At 39.2% G+C, this 14,044-nt stretch overlaps 1 long non-coding RNA gene across 4 annotated transcripts in view; it reads left to right on the top strand.

The window, feature by feature from the left end:
* Positions 1–4,617: 4,617 nt before the first annotated feature.
* Positions 4,618–14,044, top strand: part of LOC138442633 (uncharacterized) — a 28,209-nt gene continuing 18,782 nt past the window's right edge. For 2 of the 4 annotated variants that reach the window (XR_011257797.1, XR_011257800.1), the window contains exon 1: positions 4,680–4,825. This is a non-coding gene — a long non-coding RNA (uncharacterized lncRNA). Of the gene's footprint in view, positions 4,826–14,044 lie in introns of all 4 variants that reach the window. The other 2 variants (XR_011257798.1, XR_011257799.1) reach the window with 2 other exon arrangements.

Genomic DNA, 14,044 nt, shown 5'->3' with positions numbered 1-14,044 from the left:
CCCAGATAATCACGATGGTGTGATCACTCATCTAGAGCCAGACATCCTGGAATGTGAAGTAAAGTGGGCCTTAGAAAACATCACTATGAACAAAGCTAGTGGATGTGATGGAATTCCTGTGGAGCTCTTTCAAATCCTGAAAGATGATGCTGTGAAAGTGCTGCACTCAATATGCCAGCAAATTTGGAAAACTCAGAAGTGGCCACAGGACTGGAAAAGGTTAATTTCATTCCAATCCCAAGAAAGGCAATGCCAAAGAATGCTCAACCTACCACACAATTGCACTCATCTCACATGCTAGCAAAGTAATGCTCAAAATTCTCCAAGCCAGGCTTCAGCAATACGTAAACCGTGAACTTCCTAATGTTCAAGCTGATTTTAGAAAAAGCAGAGGAACCAGAGATCAAATTGCCAACATCTGTTGGATCATGGAAAAAAACAAGAGAGTTCCAGAAAAACATCTATTTCTGCTTTATTGATTATGCCAAAGCCTTTGACTGTGTGGATCCCAATAAACTGTGGAAAATTCTGAGAGAGATGGGAATACCAGACCACCTTACCTGCCTCTTGAGAAATCTGTGTGCAGGTCAGGAAGCAACAGTTAGAACTGGACATGGAACAACAGACTGGTTCCAAATAGGAAAAGGAGTCCGTCAAGGCTGTATATTGTCCCCCTGCTTATTTAACTTCTATGCAGAGTACATCATGAGAAACGCTGGACTGGAAGAAACACAAGCTGGAATCAAGATTGCCAGGAGAAATATCAATCACCTCAGATATGCAGAAGACACTACCCTTATGGCAGAAAGTGAAGAGGAACTAAAAATCTTCTTGATGAAAGTGAAAGAGGAGAGCGAAAAAGTTAACTTAAAGCTCAACATTCAGAAAATGAAGATCATGGCATCCGTTCCCATCACTTCATGGGAAATAGATGGGGAGACAGTGGAAACAGCATCAGACTTTATTTTGGTGGGCTCCAAAATCACTGCAGATGGTGACTGCGGCCATGAAATTAAAAGACGCTTACTCCTTGGAAGAAAAGTTATGACCAACCTAGATAGCATACTCAAAAGCAGAGACAGTACTTTGCCGACTAATGTCTGTCTAGTCAAGGCTATGGTTTTTCCAGTAGTCATGTATGAATGTGAGAGTTGGACCGTGAAGAAGGCTGAGCACTGAAGAATTGATGGTTTTGAACTGCGGTGTTGGAGAAGACTCTTGAGAGTCCCTTGGACTGCAAGGAGATCCAACCAGTCCATTCTGAAGGAGATCAGCCCTGGGTGTTCTTTGGAAGGAAAGATGCTGAAGCTGAAACTCCAGTACTTTGGCCACATCATGTGAAGAGTTGACTCATTGGAAAAGACTCTGATGCTGGGAGGGATTGGGGGCAGGAGGAGAAGGGGACGACAGAGGATGAGATGGCTGGATGGCATCACTGACTCGATGGACGTGAATCTGAGTGAACTCTGGGAGTTGGTGATGGACAGGGAGGCCAGGCATGCTGCGATTCATGGGGTCGCAAAGAGTCGGACACGACTGAGATACTTAACTGAAACAACATGCATAGTTGTAAAAGTCCTGGTAAACCTGACCAGCAAGTTAGAGAGCCGTCAGAGGGGTTTGAATTGAGACACTCCTTTTATATGCAGGAGACTATTAACTAGAGCTCTAAGTTAACTTTTTCCAGAGAAAGGTGGTTGGGGATAGCCCCCCTGTAATGTCAGAAGAATAAGTGGAAAGCATAATGCAGTAAGGCAGGCAGACTCTGGTTTTAGGGGTGTATGCTTGAGAAAGTCCAGGGGGACCCCTGAGGCCTGATCCCGCCTTTGCATTTTGTCAGGCCCCTTTCCTCATGACCTTTGCCACGGACGGGATTCCCCACACTGGCTCCCGGCACTTTGGCATTGCCTTTCTTTGGGATTGGAATGAAAACTGACCTTTTTCAGTCCTGTGGCCACTTCTGAGTTTTCCAAATTTGCTGGCATATTGAGTGCAGCACTTTCACAGCATCATCTTTCAGGATTTGAAACAGCTCAACTGGAATTCCATCACCTCCACTAGCTTTGTTCGTAGTGATGCTTTATAAGGCCCACTTGACTTCATACTCCAGGATGTCTGGCTCTAGATGAGTGATCACACCATCGTGATTATCTGGGTCGTGAAGATCTTTTTGTACAGTTCTTCTTATTCTTGCCACCTCTTCTTAATATCTTCTGCTTCTGTTAGGTCCATACCATTTCTGTCCTTTATCAAGCCCATCTTTGCATGAAATATTCCCTTGGTATCTCTAATTTTCTTGAAGAGATCTCTAGTGTTCCCCATTCTGTTGTTTTTCCTCTATTTCTTTGCATTGATCACTGAGGAAGGCTTTCTTATCTCTCCTTGTTAGCAAGCACTAAAAAACATTAATTCCATCATACATGTCATCAGATATCTGAGTGCATTGTTGTTGAGCATTAACATTTTGAAAATATTCTTTTTTCCTTCGCAGTGGATCTCAAGTTGATTTTTAACATATTCAGTACACCATGTTGTAAACAAATATGCTCTCATCCATACTTTGTTATTCTGTTTATAGAGCTCAGGCAGAGTAGATTTAGCATAATTCTTAAGGGCCCTAGAATTTTCAGAATGGTAAATGAGCACTGGCTTAGAGTTATCAGCCAACTTAGAGTCATCAGCTGCATTAGCCATTAGACTCAAGAGTCAGAATGTCCTTTGAAACTTTAAAGCCAGGCATTGACTTCTCTCTAGCAGTGATGGTCTTAGATGGCATCTTCCTCCAATAGAAGCCTGTCTCATCTACACTGAAAATCTGTGAGGATGGTTTTAGAGTGTATGCGTGCATGTTCAGTCGACTTAGTGATATCTGATTCTTTTCGACCCTATGGACTGTAGCCCACTAGGCTCCTCTGTCCATGGAAATCTCCAGGCAAGAATACTGGAATGGGTTGCCATACCCTTCTCTAGGGGAATCTTCCTGACCCAGGGATCAAACCCAGGTCTCCTGCACTGCAGGAAGATTCTTAACCACTGAGCCACCAGGGAAGTCTGGTGTTAGTGTAACTGCCATTAGTTATCTTAGCTAGATCTTCTCTATAAGTTACGGCAGCTTCTACATCAGCACCTGCTGCTTCACTTTGCACTTTTATGTTATGGAGACAGCTGCTTTCATTAAACCTCATGAAACAACCTCTGCTAGCTTCACCTTTCCTCTGCAGCTTCTTCACCTCTCTCAGCCCTTAGAGAATGAGGAGAGTTGGGGCTTTGCTCTGGATAGGCTTCAACTTAAGGGAATATTGTGGCTGGTTTAATCACCTATCTAGACACTGTAACTTTCTCCATATCAGTAATAAGACTGTTTCACTTTCTTATCATTTGTGTGTTCACTGGAGTAGCACTTTTAATTTCCTTCTCTTTTTCTTTGCATTCACAATTTGGCTGTGTTTGGCACAAGAAGCTTAGCTTCCAACCTACCCTAGCTTTCAACATGCCTTCTTCCCTGAACTGAACTGACCTCTTCCCTAAACTATATCATTTCTGATTTATGATTTAAAGGGAGAGATGAACACTTGGGGTTATCGTAAGGTTATTAATTGACCTAATTTCAATGTTGTTGTGTCTCAGGGAATAGAAAGGCCCAAGGAGAGGAAGAGAGATGGGGGAATAGTGTTTGGTGAAGCAATTAGAACATATATATTTATTAATTAAACTCAATTTTATATGGACAGAGTTCATGATGTCCCAAAACAATTACAATAATTAAATCAAAGATCACTGATAACAGATCACCATAACAAATTGACATGCACATTTGCTATATTTAAAATGGATAACCAGCAAGGACCTAATGTGTAGCACATGGAACTCTGCTTAATGTTATGTGGCAGCCTGGATGGGAAAGGAGCTCGGGGGAGGATGGACATGTGTATATGTATGGCTGAGTCCCTTCTGCTGTTCACTTAAAATGATCAAAATATTGTTAATTGGCTATACCCCAGTAAGAAATAAATTTTTTAAAGCAATTGAATAATAATGAAAACATTAGAAATATTACCAAAATTACCAAAATATGATACAGAGACACAAATCAAGCAAATGCTATTGGAAAAAATGATGCCAATAGACTTGTTTGATGTAGGGTTGCCACAAACTTTCAATTTATATATATAAAAAAAGCAGTGTCTGCAAATAAGCAAAGCACAATTAAATAAGGTATGCCTGTAGAATTCTTATAAAAGAGATCCTAGATACCTCTATCACCTCTCCTGCTTTAGGAAGACACAGTGAGAAAAAGGCTGCTTATAACCAGGAAATGGGTTCTCACCAGACACCTAATCTGCTGGCTCTTTGATCCTGGAATTCTTTGTCTCCAGAATTCTGAGAAATAAGTGATTCTTGTTTAAGCTGCAAGCCTATGTGGTATTTTCGGTACAGCAGCCCTAACAGAGAAAGAGCTGGACATTATACAAAATAGTTCTTATACCAAATCAGTTAAACTTTAAGCATGCTGAGAATTTGTTGAGACCTAAGAGTGTTTGCCTCTCTCAGGGTTAGTTTCAAAGTGCAGGGAGACAGACTGGATTTTGTGTAATTTCCAGTAATGTAGTACAGGATGAGAACCCATGTACCTTTAGTGTTGCAATAATATAAAAAGCCTCAGGAGCACCCCAGCCAACACAAGTCCTCAGAGACAGTCAAGCAAATGGTGTCTGGGGCTGCAGAAACCTGGAGAGAGAGGATCCAGGGTAAACATGCCTTCCAAGCTGACCATTGCTCTTTTGCTTTCTTGGCAGTTTCATGCTCTCCGTAGCATCGGGCAAAGGTAGGTAGATACTTCTGATTACTAGAGCTTTCTTTTATCTAATTATGATCCTCGGAAAGTAAGGCTTTAAGAACAAAATGCTTTAAGAACAAACATTTATTTTCAAAACAAAAAAAAATTTCATTTAATGTGAACAGGGATGCAAAATGACTTCCATAGTCCTTGGACAACTTTACCTTTACTAACACTTTCTTTGGCTCTAAATATTTATGTTTTCTTTTGATTTTAAAAGAAACTGAAATATTTTCACAGGCCCCTAAAATTATTGTGGTCCTTAGGCACTGCATCTACTATGCCTCATGTATAAGTCAGCTGTGATTGAATCAGACTTTGAATTATTTAGGCTCTATCTCTATTCCTCTAAGGAAGTTGTGATATTTGGATTGGTATAAACATCCAGTTGCTAAGAATCAAATCTTGTTTTATAACACATTTATTTACATGTCTGAATATGAGTTGAATTTTAAAGACCAATGTATGGGACTTCCCCATAGCTCAGATGGTAAAGAATCTGCCTGCGATGCAGAAGACCTGGGTTCAATCCTTGGGTCAGGAAGATCCTCTGGAGAAAGGAATGGCAAGCCACTCCAGTATTCTTGCCTGGAGAATCCCATGGACAGAGAAGCCTGGTGGGCTACAGTACATAGTATCACAAAGAGTTGGACACAACTGAGCGACTCACAACTACTACTGTCACTATATATAAATACATATATACCCAAACCCAGTTACAATTTATATTATATTCCTTGGGATCCACAGTTGATAAACATTGGTCATTAACATTGAACTAGGCTGCAGTCCATGGGGTCGCTAGAGTTGGACATGAGTGATCGACTTCACTTTCACTTTTCACTTTCATGCATTGGAGAAGGAAATGGCAACCCACTCCAGTGTTCTTGCCTGGAGAATCCCAGGGACAGAGGAGCCTGGTGGGCTGCCCTTTATGGGGTCGCACAGAGTCAGACATGACTGAAGCGACTTAGCAGCAGCAGCAGCAGGTAACCCATATGTTTTAATTATAATTCTGTTGATGAAGATTCAGACAATAATCATTTCCTATCTGTTTTGAAGACCCCATGAGGGATCCTAGACCCTTCTGACAATCTGTTCTACAACCAGTAACATCTTGTTTTTAACATGTGGTTTCTGCACTTGAATTTTTCCTTTCATCTTTCATTAGCATTAAAGAATTTTTTAAAAACACATCTCTGTGAATTAGACATAAGTTTCTATTCTTTCTAAAGATGGTTTCTTTGTTGATGTTATTATAGCTGACCTCTTGCAAATACCACTATGGTTTCACAGAGGATTCTGCAAAATCAGGTGGAAGAAAAAGTGTCACATGGAGGTTCAACATTAATTTTAAGAACTATAAATATTAGTCTTCACAGAGAAAGTTACTCAAAGCAGTCAGCAAAAACATTTTCAGTTCAGTTCAGTTGCTCAGTCGTGTCTGACTCTTTGCAACCCCATGAACTGCAGCACGCCAGGCCTCCCTGAGAGAAAGCAAATGGAAGTCAAAGGATGGCCAAAAAGTAGTCTTATTTGCAGCAATCTTCTTCTTAAGATTAAGACTTGTGTGTGTGTGTGTGTGATCCTTAACTCATCATGTTAGAGTTTAAAGAGATGCAGCGAAGTAGTTCCTTTTAATGAAACCGGGGCCTATTCCTTTATTATTTTCACTGCTCCCATTGTGCCAAGTCTGAGTGCACTGCTTCAGTGCCAGTGGATGATAGCATGTCCCATTCCTTTCCATTCAAAATGAGTCAAATAATGAAGAATGGTTCAGAATAGATCACACTGTAAAAGTTTAGAAATCATGTAATTGCTTTTAAAAGTGCTGAGTTATTTTGCATCTGCCACTGAAGAGGAACGAGGTTCTGGGTGTTCAGTGGTAAACAAAAATAAGAAATATCTCCGTCTTTATGAAACTTAATGTGGTGCAGATGTCTGTTTAGTTTTGGCTTGTGTTCTGTAGCTTCTAAATCCTAGAGCAGTAGTTCCACTTATTTGATATAAACAGATTCCAAATCACCGCCTGGGGAGCTGGCTAACCTCCATCCTTTAAAGTAATTGGAGAAGCAGGACAGAGTTTCTGAAATAATAAGTTTGAATTGGGAATGATTATGGCTTCCCTGGTTACTCAGCAGTAAAGAATCCGCCTGCAATGCAGGAGAATTGCTGAAGACACCGGTTCAATCCCTGAGTTGGGAAGATCCTCTGGAGAAGGACATGGCAACTCACTCCAGTATTCTTGCCTGGATGTCCCCATGGACAGAGGAGCCTGGCAAGCTACAGTCCATGAGGTCACAAAGAGTGGGACACAAACGACTGAACACAGCAGTGATTAAAGCAACTCTTGGTTCATCCCGGTTAACTTTAGCAACCTGCCTCCAGATTACCCGGGAATTCCCTTTACTCTGACTGTTGGGTCCAATGGCCTTTTGCAACGTAAGTGAAGTGCTGCCGTGGCTACTGGAAAATTGTGAAGAAATCCTGTCCGGACCATTTCAGTTAACCACTGAACTCAAAGGACCATGATTTCAATGCCAAAAGAATACCTAAAAACAGGTGAATCCAATCTCCCAATTTTTTTTTTTTTTTAGCTCATTCACAAACAGACCTCTGCTGAGACTTTAGAAAAAGTGGGTGCAGACAGTAGTTGTATAGATCATTTTGAGAAGAGTTGGTTTGATTTTTTGCAATTAAAATTTTCATTTATTGTGGAACTACTAAGGAGAACTCAGAAAATCAGCTCCTCAATTACCTGATGGAATCTTACTAACTCCAACCCACCACCTTTTCTGTTGCTGCTCTTATATGATTATTTGCCTCTTCAGTGAAAGAAAAAAAACAGCAAAAGCAATTTTGCTTTTTTAATTACTGAAAATGTAGAGTAAAACAGTAAACTTAATACTATTAATTTCTCAAAAAAAAAAAAAAGCACAACAAAAAAGTTCCTTTGCTCTTACCTAATTCAATGCTGAGCACTGAAAAATTGATGCTTTTGAACTGTGGTGTTGGAGAAGACTCTTGAGAGTCCCTTGGACTGCAAGGAGATCCAACCAGTCCATCCTAAAGGAGATCAGTCCTGGGTTTTCATTGGAAGGACTGATGTTGAAGCTGAAACTCCAATTCTTTGGCCACCTGATGCGAAGAGCTGACTCATTTGAAAAGGCCCTGAACCTGGGAAAGATTGAGGGCAGGAGGAGAAGGGGATGACAGAGGATGAGATGGTTGAATGGCATCACTGACTCAGTAGGGGTCAGTGATGGACAGGGAGCTCTGGCGTGCTGTGGTCCATGGGGTCATGAAGAGTCGGACACAACTGAGTGACTGAACTGAACTGAACTGATAGATTGTCATTATTTTATTCAAATAAGTGTTTGTCATTACTATTTTATTTTTTAAGCTTTTAAAAATATATTTATTCCTATGCTCCCCCAAAGTTTCTTTTATTCCCACCATTTTGGTAGTTGGTAATATATATGTTTACTCCATTCTCTTTACTTCCTTTTCTTTCTCCCTCTCTCCCCTCTTTCCTTCGTTTTTCTTCCCTCCCTTCTTTCCTTGTAAGTAAAATTTTTAGAAAGTTTTTGTTTATTTTATGAATCACATTTTGACCTAGAAAATTAAAATTTTCCTTTGGAAACTGTTATACTTTTATTTTTAACATGTAGAGCTTATTCCACAGAGGATTTATACACTTGAATCTTTTAGTTTGGGAATTTTGTCTTAAGTCCTTATAAGGAGTTATTTGAAAAAATCCTTAGAATTTAGATACTTGTTCCCAGGCTGACTTCAGACTATCCGTAAACCAATGACTACACTTACCAAGCACTACACTTCTTAGGCTTTTAGCAGAAGGGGAGAAGAAATAGAATTGATGATGAGATTATCAGTCAGCTAAGGAAATGAAATTTGCACATATGAAGAAAAAATAACCCTCTGATTCTATGATCCTGGGCATAAAATTTACTAGCTCTTATTGTGTATCTAGTTTGTGCCATATTGTTGTTTTTCAGTCACCAAATAATGTCTGATTCTCTACTACCCAGTGAACTGCAGCATGCCAGGCTTCCCTGTCCTTCACTATTTCTCTGAGTTTGCTCATCACAAACTCATGCCCATTGAGTTAGTGGTGCCATCCAATCATCTTTTCCTCTGTCAGCCTCTTCTCCTCTTGCCCTCAATCTTTTTCAGTTTCAGGGTCTTTTCCAGTCAATCAGCTGTTTGAATCAGGTAGCCAAAGTTTTGGAGCTTCAGCTTCAGTCCTTACAATGAATATTCAGGGTTGATACACTTTAGGATTGACTGGTTTGATCTTATTAACTGTCCACAATAATTCCATAAAATGGATGAAATCTCTATGAGAAAACTGAGGCTCTAAGAGGTTTAATATCTTGTAGAATTTATCTAAGTAGCAACAGGACAATAAAGCCAGGTGGATGCTCAAATGAAAGATAACCTGGTTGGATCTAGTCAGGATGTTTAGTTCCAACTACTATGCTCTGTTACCATTCTATCTTCAGGATACCTGGACTAAATTATAATATGTTTTACAGATCATAAGGTATAATGTAGACATTATAAGGTTTGGATTAGCCAGGGTATTGATTGTGTTAGAAGTTCTAATTATCTTGGATACATTGCACTTGAAGAGTTTGTTTTCACCTTTGCTGATTCTTGCTGTTGTTTGTTTCAAGACAGCTTTGTGAAATTACATCTATAGTTAACTGAGGTTTGAAAATATAACCATGTGACTTCTGCTAACAACAGGGCTTCAAACAAATGGCTTCTTCTTCCTTAGGTCCAGTTTCTCTTAATTTTGAATCTACAGTGCATCCAAAGCTAGCCATACTGTCCAATTGGAGTGATTATTAGCATTAGGAGAAGGTCTGATTATTATCCATTTTCTCCCACATAAAAGACTGGCTTGACAAGTGAGTTGGCAGTAGACAATAAGAGGAATATCTATTTTAATAATTGCTTTCAGAAGCCAAAATGCTTTTCTTCATAAAAGCTTTCCATATCCTGATGAGAAATGAACTTTTTTCAAGGGTTATAAGAATGAATAAAGTCATACTGTGAGGAAATAAGGCACACAACTATGGGCTTGAAACATAAATCTGTAGACTTCTTTTTCCACCGATGGAATAGGTAGTAGATGGACTCCTAAAGATAATTTTCAAGGCTGTATTAAATATTATTTTAAACCACCTTTGAGTCTGTCAATAAACTGCTAAAAACACAAGGCAAACAAGCAAAAGAATGAGTAGAAGTTGGAATGCTCTTTGTGTGTTATGTACTTTTGTCTAATTATCATTGTTCTCTATCTTGTCTGCATATGTGCAATCCTCATAGTAACTCAAAATAGGTGGTATCATTTTTAAATTTAACAGATGAGGGAACCAGGGCACAAAGAAGTTAAGTGATATGCTTGTGGTTACATAGCTAGGAGGCTCAAGGCTGGATAAAAATTTAGGTATTCTTATATGTCTACAGACTTACAGGCACATTAGAGTTGATGAGAGTAGTCTGGTGCAATAGTTAGGAGAAAGATTGAAAACTCTGAATAAAGGTGGAGCAGATTGAAAATTGTTCCTATTAAGACCTAGTAAAGTCAGAGATTGCCGGGAGAAATATCAATAACCCTGAGGTTATTGCAGGTTATGCAGATGACACCACTCTTATGGCAGAAAGTGAAGAGGAACTCAAAGCCTCTTGATGAAAGTGAAAGGGGAGAGTGAAAAAGTTGGCTCAAAGCTCAACATTCAGAAAACGAAGATCATGGCATCTGGTCCCATCACTTCATGGCAAATAGATGGGGAAACAGTGGAAACAGTGTCAGACTTTATTTTTTTGGGCTCCAAAATCACTGCAGATGGTGACTGCAGCCATGAAATTAAAAGATGCTTACTCCATGGAAAAAAAGTAATGAGCAACCTAGATAGCATATTCAAAAGCAGAGACATTACTTTGCCAATAAAGGTCCATCTAGTCAAGGCTATGGTTTTTCCAGCGGTCATGTATGGATGTGAGACTTGCACTGTGAAGAAAGCTGAGCAGCAAAGAATTGATGCTTTTGAACTGTGGTGTTGGAGAAGACTCCTGAGAGTCCCCTGGACTGCAAGGAGATCCAACCAGTCCATTCTGAAGGAGATCAACCCTGGGATTTCTTTGGACTGATTTTGAAGCTGAAACTGCAGTACTTTGGCCACCTCATGCGAAGAGTTGACTCATTGGAAAAGACTCTGATGCTGGGAGGGATTGGGGGCAGGAGGAGAAGGGGATGACAGAGGATGAGATGGCTGGAAGGCATCACTGACTCGATGGATGTGAGTCTGGGTGAACTCCAGGAGTTCGTGATGGACAGGGAGGCCTGGTGTGCTGCGATTCATGGGGTCGCAAAGAGTCAGACATGACTGAGCGACTGAACTCAACTGAACTGAAAGTCAGAGATAATTTAGGTGCATCTGAAATATGTCACCAACATCAATTTAAAACATGATAAAAATTTCATTTTTCCACAATGAGTTTTTAGCTTATTCAATTAATTAAAGCAAGAAGAAAAAGACCATCTATTATAAAATGTGGGAGAATAAATTTAAATGAGAAGATGCTAATGCTTTCTGCCTAACAGAGATGCAAATTAAACCGCAATGAGGTACTAAGAAACAATATATCAAACAACTCTGAGCATTAGTATACGGAAAAATGTGAACACATACATTGCCCAAAGAGAAATGTAAATTCATATAACCACTCTGCAGATGATTAAGTAGCTTTCTAAATTACTTTCTACCAGCAACAGATCATCTGGATACATAGACAAGATATACTTGACAGAGAATAAGGGGTACTGGGCTTCATGGGAACTGTCTAAGATGGTAAGAAGTTGGCATCTATGAATGCTTACTTTCAAAGCACTTTTAAAAAGATTGTATTATCCTGAATCTAGAAGCTGGAATTTGCAACTGTGTGATAATGTACATGTTATAACTTTTGAGGTCCCCAAAACAAGGTGTAGTATTGAGAAGATAAAATTCCTTGAATAATCTATAGAATTAAAGAAAGGAATCTGGTGACCCTGGTCATACAGATCTAAAATTTATAGTAGAAGAAGGCACATTGACAAGACTATTTTTACTCTCTTTAAAGTACAGGTATATTAGTGCCACAGCATGCTAATGAAAACTATCTCAATACAAGGGAAAGATGGGGAAAAAATAAAGCATACTCCTTTTCTCTCCTGGGCGTCATTATAGAAACCCCCATGATTTGGATCTAAAAAGCTTTTATATAGGAGAAGCTCAAGTAATCAGCAAATAGAAAGATAAAATAGAGGGGAAGATTTGTGCTGGGGTTTAGGTATACTCTGTAGATGAAAAGTACACTAGATATATGAAAGGGAAGCAAGTAATGGTAACATTGAGTAACTGAAGTATATTAAACAATTTTGGATAATTATTTTTGGTAGAGACCAATGGTCTAAGAACCTCTATTAAAGAAAAGTTGACCAACACAATTACTTTGAAATCTCCTCATATATACATTTTGAGTTATAGTGAAAAAGAGTCCCAGGAAAAACTTGACTGACAGAGGGTTTCTGTACTTTTATTGGTCAACAAAAGTTGGCTGTTAAGTATTTATTTTCCAAACCCTGTTATGAACTCTTTAGCTTGTTGTGAAGCCCTGGTTTCAGAGTGAGATTATGAGATGGTAATACTAGGTACCAAAACCTATTGAAAGGAAGGAAAAAACCACATTTTCCTCCTCAAAAAGATTTTTAATGAACTTTAATAGATGCTTCTGGGCTGATCTGAGTACTCCCAATAGGATTTAATACCTAAGAAGATAATCTGTGTTGAAACTCACCCGGAAGAACTAGTGTAACTGGCAATGGGTGGCAGCCGAAGAAGAAGGTGCCTCTCTTTTCAGATGCAGCACCAGAAACAAACACTTTCATTAGAGCAATCATTTTTTTTTTTAGTTCAGGGGATCAGTGGTGTGATCTGTGGTGTTCCTATCCAGTGAGGAATAGTTATGTTGCCTTTGCCAGCTTCATTCTATTGTGAAATTCAGTTGCCTTTTTATTCCAACTGAGTCCTCTGGGCCAGACTTTCTGGCGCCTGAGGAAATTCTTTGAGATAACCAATTTCTATCTCTCTTTGCAACTTTAATGAAGCGTACTTTTCCTACAAAAACTGTACATATTTAAAATGAACAACTTTATGGTCTTTGGTATACATATATGTTTATGAAATCATCACCAGATTGTTCCATCATCAAAAACATCCATCTTAGTAAGTAAAATATCCATCACCCTCAAAAGTTTCCTCATTCCTCATCTGTCCCTCTAACCTTACCTCTCAAGTCCTGAGGAAAACACTAGTCTGCTCAGAGACTCCTAAGAAGAGTGGTCCCTACGGATTAAGGTGAAGCTGCAAGATCTAGTTCAAAGGTCATGCCATATCACTTGTGTCATATCCTATTTGTCAAGGAAGTCACTGATGCCAACTCAGATTCAGAGGAGGGTAATTAGATTCTACCTCTCAATGGAAGAAGCCGCAAAAAAATTCTTAGCCACCTTTAAATTACTGCAACAGTACTGAAAACCACTACAATAGCCTAACCTATTTTAGTGTTAGAGTTACCAAAGTACAAAGTTTTGATGTGACATCAACTTTGAGTAAACATAATTAACTCTAAAATCCCAAATGGGATGCTCAGGACTGAAAACTTTGAGTCAAAACCTTTGTTAGATACCTGCCACGTTGTTTGGGCCTCTCAATAAAAATAATTACCTTTCACTGTCTTCTTAAAACTTCCAAGGAGAAAGTCTTCCAGTTTTTATCCACTTCTTATGCAGGCTAGAAAAAGGAAAAACATAATCTTCAAGGTGCATGGGAAACATTCACTGACCCCGTTTTTAAAAGGGATGTGATCATTGCAGATCCTCTGCGTTATGTGGATTCTGCCATCTTTCAGTCTCAGAATTTCATGTTGCAAACCTGTTTAGGATATTACCAAGAAAGAAGAACTACACTTCAAAACATCCTGAAAAGATTTAGAGCATTAGAGAAAGTGTGGTCACGGATTGACTTTTCAGGAAGCAGATATTCATGAAAAAGTTCTCGATATCTATTGAACAACAAGTGCCTGCAGTTAACTCTACTGTACTGTATGCTTAAGCATGGTTAAGGGAGTAAAACT

This window comes from Ovis canadensis, chromosome 6, assembly GCF_042477335.2.
Source record: "Ovis canadensis isolate MfBH-ARS-UI-01 breed Bighorn chromosome 6, ARS-UI_OviCan_v2, whole genome shotgun sequence".
NCBI lineage: Eukaryota > Metazoa > Chordata > Mammalia > Artiodactyla > Bovidae > Ovis > Ovis canadensis.
This window is presented reverse-complemented; position numbering and strand designations above follow the sequence as displayed.